At 45.9% G+C, this 9,876-nt stretch overlaps 1 protein-coding gene across 1 annotated transcript in view; it reads left to right on the forward strand.

Moving 5' to 3' along the window:
* The window catches only part of LOC125487143 (apoptosis regulator BAX-like), an 11,762-nt gene extending 10,852 nt beyond the window's left edge, over window positions 1-910 (forward strand). The window contains exon 5 of the mRNA XM_048617388.1: window positions 1-910. This exon is cut by the window's left edge and continues 3,694 nt beyond it. The gene's annotated coding sequence lies outside the window, so the exon portion shown is untranslated.
* The last annotated feature ends 8,966 nt before the right edge of the window (window positions 911-9,876 follow it).

The following is a 9,876-nucleotide window of genomic DNA, read 5'->3' on the forward strand; positions in this document are numbered from 1 at the left end:
ATGCCTTTATCTTCAATACGTTAAAATTGATTTAGGTCAATGAACTCTGGTCTCTGCATAAAGTGCCTCACTGTTGAACCTGCCCTATTCGGGTCTTAGGACTCGCCTCTTCATCCGTGCTTCAATCTTGTGACTTGTTTAAATGTGCGACTAAACAAGGCATTGATGTCCTAATTATCCTTTGTGGGATAATTGTCAGATTGTCTTTGACATGTCTTAACTTGGCAATTTTATGATCTTGTATTAAATTGCTTGTTTCTGGGTGGCTGAATGTGCTACAACCACTGACTGGCAGCATCCATAGGAAATAGTTTGCAAAAAGAAAGATACTATTCCAGAGGGAGGTGACCATCAGATCTATTAACACTTCCCAAGATAATCAGGTTTTATATCCATTTTATAACGTGTAATTCTTCCAATATGTTTCCCACCCTTGCTGTGCCTCACTTCAGTATGGTTTCCAACTGTCACTGGATCCCTCCTATTATGGCTATAAGACATTTGCACAGATGGGGGTCAAACCCACAACCTTCCTGTATGCAGTCACCCACCTTTCTTCAAAATGATGTGTATTCTGACACAATCCTTGAGCATTTATAAACTGGCACTGAGGTGGTTGTGACCTGCAGTGCTAACAGTAATTTGGGGTTGTTGCACTGTGCTGTGGTTTCACTGTTCAGCACCCTGTATCTGAGGTATAATGTCTTCAAGCTGAACTGTAAAAGCTTTTAAAATGTCATGTAGAAATGTGAGTGACAAACTTTTAGGATTCATTGCCAGGGAATTCTTTTTTTTCATGCTGTTAATATATAAACTACTACTTGAATGTTATCAAAGGGCTGTTTTTCTACTATCATACATTTCTTACTTTTGGATTTTTTTTCAGAATAAACAATAACTTTAAAAAGCATAATTGAGTGGTTCCTTTTACCTCCATTTATCCTCTCCTGTAGGGATTCATTCTCCCAACCCCAGAACTGACAGTTTTTTTCCCAGGTATTTCAATCCTGCATGGAAAAGAGGGAATTCCAACAGACCCTACACCCAGGAAAATAAATTAGGCTGCTGGCTTCCAAGAGTGAATGCTGAGGGAGCACCAGAGTTCTGAACAGAAAAGTGCTACATGGGGTCAATCAATGTTGATGCGAATGGGTGAAGCATAGATTAGATTCACAGGACCAACAATACGCCCATCAGGGGTGGCACGGTGGCTCAGTGGTTAGCACTGCTGCCTCACAGTGCCAGGGACCTGGGTTCAATTCCACCCTCAGGCGACTGTCTGCGTGGAGTTTGCATGTTCTCCCCGTGCCTGCGTGGGTTTCCTCCGGGTGCTCCGGTTTCCTCCCGCAGTCCAAAGATGGGCAGGCTAGGTGGTTTGGCCACGCTAAGTTGCTCATAGTGTTCACAGATGTGTAGATTAGGCAGATGGGTCTGGGTGGGATGCTCTGAGGGTCAGTGTGGACTTGTTGGGCCAAAGGGCCTGTTTCCACACTGTAGGGATTCTATGATTTTATGAAAATATTAAATTAAGCAAAATGTGCTTTTGATTTCCAGCATTCAAGGACAGGAGATAACCGTGTAGGTCTGGCAGCATCTCTAGAGACAGAAAGAGTAAAAGTTTTAAGTAGAATCTCACTGTTCAGATCTGAAGGAATTTAGAAATTTTTTTTTTCCCCATTGCTCAGAGGAGGCAGGGAAGCAGAGGAAAAGAAGAAAAGGAAAAAGTAGTAGTAATGGTCCTAAAGAAACAAAGCATTCACCCAGAGTGAGTATTAATGCTAGGATAATGGACAACCCGCTCTGAAAGTAAAAACAATGAACATGCTGCACCTTGATGAACAGAGTTGATGTTCGGAACATAGAACATTACAGCGCAGTACAGGCCCTTCGGCCCTCGATGTTGCGCTGACCTGTGAAACCAATCTGAAGCCCATCTAACCTAAACTATTCCATTATCATCCATATGTTTATCCAATGACCATTTAAATGCCCTTAAAGTGGGCGAGTCTACTATTTTTGTAGGCAGGGCATTCCACGCCCTTACTACTCTCTGAGTAAAGAACCTACCTCTGACATCTGTCCTATATCTATCACCCCTCAATTTAAAGCTATGTCCCGTCGTGCTAGCCATCACCATCCGAGGAAAAAGGCTCCCACTATCCACCCTATCTAATCCTCTGATCATCTTGTTATCTAGAAGGTTGGTCAGCATTTTAATTCAGCTTTTTTCCCCAAAAATATACTTTATTCATAAAATTAGTTCTTAAAACATAAAGTTGAATATTGCAGAATTTGCAGTGAAATTCAACTTGTCCCCAGAGAACACGTTCCATTTCATAAAATTGTAATTATCTGAGGTTTACTGGTCCCGTTCTGTGGCAAATATGCAGACCATGGGCAAAAAACATTTCAAAATAGAAATTACCAAAAGTGCAAAAGAAACAATTTTTCTTTGTACACCATATTCCACCCTGAGATGCCCCAAAGCATATTCAACATTCTTGATTTACAACATGTATTCTTGTAAGGCACGTGACCTCAGAGGTACAACCATTTCCAACCTCTGTTTTATTATGGCTGTGAGGTTTAGGCAGTGATTGTTCCCTATTGAGGCTCTGTAGTAGCTACCCTGAGCTGTAGTGCATCATTCAACATGTAGTTCGCAACATTCAGTCAGGACAACTTGCAACAGAATGTAGAAACCGCATATGGGCAATAAGTAGTGAGTCTAAATGTAGGTTGGGAATCAGCACAGGATTGGTGGGCCAAAGGGTCTGTTCCTGTGCTGATTTCTATTGTGACGTCTTTCACAGTTGATGATCCTTAAGGCACGGTTGATGTTTAGCATGGTGTATGTCCAAAGGAATGAATCATGGACAGTCCTGCATCATGGATCTCCCCAGTTATGGAATCACATTTAATATTGAACACCATTTACTGGATAATCTTGACTGTGCAAACAATTTAGGATTAGCAAATGGTGCACTTGCATGTTCTACCAATACAAAGGACCCTCTTGTGGTGCAGTGGTAGTGTCCCTGCCCTGGATTAGGAAGGCCAGGGTTCAAGTCCCACCTGCTCCAGGCATGTGTAATAATATCTCAGAATTCCTACAGTGTGGAAACAGGCCATTCGGCCCAACAAGTCCACACCGCCCCCACCCATTCCCCTATCCCTGCATTTCTCATGTCTAACCCACCTAATCTAAACATCTGTAGGCACTATGGGCAATTTAGCACGGCCAATCCACCCTAACCTGCACATCTTTGGATTGTGGGAGGAAACCGGAGCACCGGGAGGAAACCCACGCAGACACAGGGACAATGTGCAAACTCCACACAGTCACCCAAGGGTGGGATTGAACCCGGGTCCTGGTGCTGTGAGGCAGCAGCGCTAACCGCTGAGCCACCCATACAGTCCTCACATATTGGAGGTTTTGAACGATATACTAAGGGAATTGGCAGGAAGGTGATGGAGAGATGGGCAAGTCTTTGGCTCAAGTAGTTCTGGTCTGGCTGATGCTCTAGACAATGATGGACAGAACCCCAAGTGTAAACGAGGATTTGGGTATCAGAGAAAAAATCCAGAACTACCAGTCAGTACACAAAGCACGTCGACAAACCAAGCATTTGGTTTCAACTGTGTATGATCAGCCGGAGGAAATAGACCAGGGTCACACTCTGCTCTGTAGACAACCAGTGACCAGCATTAAGTGCAGAATGGATGTGAAATTTGTCAAAGGGTCATAGCTAAGTACTCTCACCCTTTTACGCCAATAGTAACATTCTCTAGCTGCTGGTACATACTCAGTGGAATCTGGTACTTCTGTGAAATACAGTATCAGTCTTGGTACCTGCTGTGCCTTGGCACTGACAATGCAGCAAAGGATAATATTCAGTCACAGGTGGAAACCGTGGTCCAGTTTCCCCAACCGCAACCAACATTGACCATAGATCAGCATACAACCTGGAACTATAATACAGTAAACATGGTCTCAAAACAGCTGAGGGACTGAATGAAGTTCTAGCAAAATGAGCAAAGGAAGATCAGTAACAATTCTTTGTATTTATATGCCTTTGCCGTAGCAGACAAATATCTCTCAACAGTGCTTCCCAGGAAGACTATCAGAAAAACATTGTCTTCATGTTAAAGGAGAACTTGAGCAAGCTGACAGCTTGGAAAGGAGATGCACAAAGGCCATGGTTGAAGGCATGAAGAGATTTAAAGAGAAGGCTAAAAATTATAATTCAGAGGTGTCAGGGACCAGGAGTTTCGATCTCTGAACAGGCTGATTAGGAAAAATTGGTTAACAAAAAATAATATTACTAAACGGGATGATTTTTAAAAGAGAATCTATACAAAGCCCTGTTATTTGTAGACAAATAATATGCACAAACACTGCCTGTTCCGAATTCACAAAATAAGTGACAGTCATTCATGGGCTTGTTTATCAGGCACTGCCCTAACCAATCAGTCATAGAGTCATACAGCATGGAAACAGATCCTTGACTGGTCTAACCAATCCATGCCGACCATAATCCCAAACTAAACTAGTCCCACCTGCCTTCACTTAGCCCATATCCCTCCAAACATTTCTTATTCACGTACTTACCTAAATGTCTTTTAAACATTGTAACTGTACCTGCATTCACCACTTTGTCTGGAAGTTCCTTCCACACATGAAACACTGTATAAAAAAAATTGCCCCTCGTGTCTTTTTTAATCTTTCTCCACTCGCCTTAAAAACAGGCCTCCAGTCTTGAAATCCACCACCCTATGGAAAAGACACCTGCCATTGGCCTTATCTAGACCCTTCATATTTTTATAAACCTCTATAAAGTCACCCCTCAATCTCCTACATTCTGGTGAATAAAGTCCCAGCCTCTCCTTACAACTCAAACCCTCTATTCATGGCGACATCCTGGAGGATTTGAGTTGTAAGAAGAGGCTGGGACAACCTGTCTGGTATAATATTTAATTAAAGCCTGGTGGTTAACTGTTGTTCATTGTCATTGATGCATTTTCCATGGTAATGTCTCTACCACAAACCATTTGCTAACCACTCAGCATTCTCTTCTCATGTGGTATAAATGTGGGGTCAAGACAGCGAACCAAATCAGCCTTTCTACTTCAGTATTTGCAACACAGTAAAATTTAAACCTTCAAAGATCCTCAAAATTGATCCCAATGTTTCCTCACCAGGCTGTTTGGATAACCTTTTTTTTTCCTCAACACTTGAATCAGAGGAAATAGTTTTTCTATCTCCTGAGCTTCCAAGATCTGTTCATGGGTGATTGGGCAGGGAGCTTTCAAATCTTCATGCTCTGGCAGCAACAGCCAGGTTTCTTCTCTCAAAACGCAGTTCAAACCCCAATTCAAACTCTGACCTCTCCGCGACAGACTGACCATCTCCTCCACAAAGTCACACTTACCATTTAGTTTCTGCCATCTGCTTGAGCATAAATGTCATTTCCAGGCTTGCTGAAACCAATTCTGATGTACTGAGGTAACAAGGTGTAGAGCTGGATGAACACAGCAGGCCAAGCAGCATCAGAGGAGCAGGAAAGCTGACGTTTCGGGCCGAGACCTTTCTTCAGAAATGGGGGAGAGGAAGGGGATTCTGAAATAAATAGGGAGAGAGGGGGAGGCAGATAGCAGATGGATAAAGGAGAAAATAGATGGAGAGGAGACAGACAGGTCAAAGAGGCGGGGATGGAGCCAGTAAAGGTGAGTGTAGGTGGGGAGTTAGGGAGGAGATAGGTCAGTCCACGAGGACAGACAGGTCAAGGGGGCAGGATGAGGCTAGTAGGTAGGAGATGAGGGTGGGGCTTGAGGAGGGGATAGGTGGGAGGAAGAACAGGTTAGGGAGGCGGGGACAAGCTGGGCTGGTTTTGGGATGCGGTAGGGGGAGGAGAGATTTTGAAGCTTGTGAAGTCCACATTGATACCATTGGGTTGCAGGATTCCCATGCGAAATATGAGGTGCTGTTCCTGCAACTTTCGGGTGGCATCGTTGTGGCACTGCAGGAGGCCCAGACATGTCGTTTGAGGAATGGGAGGGGGAGTTGAAATGGTTTGCGACTGGGAGGTGCAGTTGTTTAGTGCAAACCAAGCATAGGTGTTCCGCAAAGCTGTCCCCAAGCCTCCACTTGGTTTCCCTGACGTAGAGGAGGCCACAACGGGAACAGCGGATGCAGTATACCACATTAGCAGATGTGCAGGTGAACATCTGCTTGATGTGGAAAGTCTTCTTGGGGCCTGGGATGGGGTTGAGGTGAAGGGACAGGTGTAGCACTTCCTGCGGTTGCAGGGAAAAGTGCTGGTGTGGTGGGGCTGGAGGGAAGCGTGGAGCGGACAAAGGAGTCACGGAGAGAGTGGTCCCTCCAGAAAGCAGATAAGGGTGGGGAGGGAAAAATGTCTTTGGTGGTGGGGTCGGATTGCAGATGGCAGAAGTGTCGGAGGATGATGCGTTGGATCTGGAGGTTGGTGGGGTGGTACGTGAGGATGAGGGCGATTCTGTTCTGGTTGTTTTTGTGGGGAAGGGGTGTGAGGGATGAGTTGTGGGAAATGCGAGAGACACGGTCGAGGGCGTTCTCGACCGCTGATGGGGGGGAGGTTGTGGTACTTGAAAAACGAGGACAGCTGAGATGTTCAGGAGTGGAATGCCTCATCCTGGGAGCAGATGCGGCGGAGGCAAAGGAATTGGGAATAGGGGATGGCATTTTTGCAGGAAGGTGGGTGGTAGGAGGTGTATTCTAGGTAGCTGTGGGAGTCGGTGGGCTTGAAATGGATATCGCTTTCCAGGTGGTTGCCAGAGATGGAAACAGAGAGGTCCAGGAAGACTGACATTGTTAGTAGCCAACTTCTGCTTTCTGTTTAAACAAATTGCTTGGCCCTGGTGACGAAGCATTTTCAGAATCTTGATCAAACTGCAATTAACTTCCATGCCTGGCCTCACAAGTAAATAAAAGCTCTGTTTTCCTTTTAACAAAAAAAGGTACCCACAGTCGAAAAGTCATCTTTAGCTCAGTTCCCAGTTCGTAGCTCCAAACCAAAATTGATGATAATAAAAATAAAAATAATGAAAAACCAGCAAAGCCTCTAACAGTTGATTTACCTCTTCAGTTGCTAAGTTTTGACAGCATTCTTTGTCCGTTTAAGATTTCCAGCAGTATTTTGCTTTCATTAAAATATATTTGTCCAGTTTTTATAATCTGATGGATAGTAAAAGTTTGGAAGAAAAGCTGGAAATTTGTATATTATAATAAAACTGCTATGTGCCAATAAGATTTTTTTTCTTTATTCATTCATGGGATGAGGGCATCACTGGCTAGGCCAGCATTTATTGACCATCCCTAATTGCCCAGAGGGCAGTTGAGAGTCAACCACATTGCTGTGTGTCTGGAGTCACATGTAGGCCAGACCAGGTAAGGATGGCAGTTTCATTCCTTAAAGGGCATTAGTAAGCTAGATGGGTTTCTCCTGACAATCAACAATGGATTCACAGTCATCATTGGATTCTTAATTTCAGATATTTATTGAATTCAAATTCCACCATCTGCCATTAGGCAGGATTTGAACCCAGGTCCCCAGAAGATCACCTGGGTCTCTGGATTAACAGTTCAACGATAATACCACTAGGCTATTGCCTCCCAAATGATGTATGTGAGGAATAAGAGAATGACCAGAGAAAGAGTAGGGCCGATGGATGATAGGCATATGGATGATAGTATAAGGTAGGGGTGGAGGTTAGATAGACCTTAGGATTAGGGTAAAAGTTCGGCATAACATCGTGGGCCGAAGGGCCTGTACTGTTCTATTTCTATGTAATAAGATTGCAATTGTGGTTTCCACACAAAAAAAATGAATGAAAGGACACCAAAACTTAGAATCTTCACTTGATATTAACTGATCCATTTGTACCTACAGTGTTACTAGAAAGATTTATACCTGCAGTGTTATTTGAAACAGAGTGACACTGAAGTAACAGTGCTGGTGATGGTAAGTGGTTTGGAGCACAACTTGCAGCTGATGGTCTTTCCACATACCTGCTGTCCTTGACCTTCTGGATGGATAAGGGTTTATAAGGTGCTTTCTAAGGATCTTTGGTGAATTTCTGCAGTGTATCTTGTAGATAGTACAGACTGCTGCTACTGAGCGTCGGTGAGGGATGGACAGTGGCACCAAACAATTACATCAGATAAGAGTCAACCACATTCAGTGGCCCTTGGAAACCAGGAAGGGGAGCAGGCAAGAGATAGTAGGAACTGCCAATGCTGGAGAATCTGAGACAACAAGGTGTAGAGCTGGATGAACACAGCAGGCCAAGCAGCATCAGAGGAGCAGGAAAGCTGACTTTTCTGGTCTAGATCCTTCTTCAGAAATGGGGGAGGGGAAGGGGATTCTGAAATAAATAGGGAGAAAGGGGGAGGCGGATAGAAAATGGATAAAGCAGAAGATAGGTGGAGAGGAGACAGACAGGTCAAGGAGGCGGGGTTGGAGCCAGTAAAGGTGAGTGTAGGTGGGAAGTTAGGGAGGGGATAGGTCGGTCCAGGGAGGACAGACAGGTCAAGGAGGCGGGATGAGGCTGGCTGGTAGGTAGGAGATGGGGGTGGAGCTTGAGGTGGGAGGACACGTTAGGGAGGTGGGTACGAGCTGGGCTGGATTTGGGATGCGGTCAGGGGAGGGGAGATTTTGAAGTTTGTGAAGTCCACATTGATAACATTGGGCTGCAGGGTTCCCAAGCGAAATATGAGATGTTCCTATAACCTTCGGGTGGCATCGTTGTGACACTACAGGAGGCCCAGGATGGACATGTCGTCCAAGGAGTCGGAGGGGGAGTTGAAATGGTTCGTGACTGGGAGGTGCAGTTGTTTGGTGCGAACTGAGCGTAGGTGTTCCGCAAAGCGGTCCCCAAGCCTCCGCTTGATTTCCCCGATGTAGAGGAGGCCACATCTGGAACAGCGGATACAGTATACAGAAAACCTTAGCAGATGTGCAGGTGAACATCTGTTTAACGTGGAAGGTCTTCTTGGGGCCTGGGATGGGGGTGAGGGGGGAGGTGTAGGGGCAGGTGTAGCACTTCCTGCGGTTGCAGGGAAAAGTGCCGGGTGTGGTGGAGCTGGAGGGGAGTGTGGAGCAGACAAGGGAGTCACGGAGAGAGTTGTCCCTCCGGAGAGCAGATAAGGGTGGGGAGGGAAAGATGTCTTTGGTGGTGGGGTCAGATTGCAGATGGCGGAAGTGTCGGAGGATGATGCGTTGGATCCGGAGGTTGGTGGGGTGGTACGTGAGGACGAGCGGAATTCTGTTTTGGTTATTATTGCGGGGACGGGGTGTGAGGGATGAGTTGTGGGAAATGTGAGAGACACGGTCGAGGGTGTTTTCGACCACTGTGGGGGGGAAATTGCAGTCCTTGAAGAACGAGGGGAGCCGGCAATTATACTTTAACAAACTCAGCAGGTCTGGCAGCATCTGTGGAGAGAATGCAGAGAAAGAGGCGCTCAACGAGTAGGGTAACTGATCATGATTTGACTGGTAATGTTTGATTTTGTTTTAAACTGGATTCAGATTGGAGGCCCCTCAGGTGGACGGGTTTCGAACCCAGATCTAGAAGGTTCCCAGCTCGCGATCCAGGGACAGTACCATTAGCCCGCCGTCTGCGCAGACTCAGTCGCTGCTGCTCGCCGGTCGGGGGCCTGGACTCTCGGAAGCTGCGAGCGGGACCGGGCGGTGAGTGAGGCCGAGGCCCGGGATCGGACCCTGTGCGTGGGGCGAGCCGGCTGCCTGAGGCCGGGGCCTCTGGAGAATCGGGAGCGGCCTTCCCCCGCGATCCCAATTCACTCAAATATCCCGCTCTCCATAACCTTTAAATACCCCC

This window comes from Rhincodon typus, chromosome 37 (genome assembly GCF_021869965.1).
Source record: "Rhincodon typus isolate 14 chromosome 37, sRhiTyp1.1, whole genome shotgun sequence".
Lineage (NCBI taxonomy): Eukaryota > Metazoa > Chordata > Chondrichthyes > Orectolobiformes > Rhincodontidae > Rhincodon > Rhincodon typus.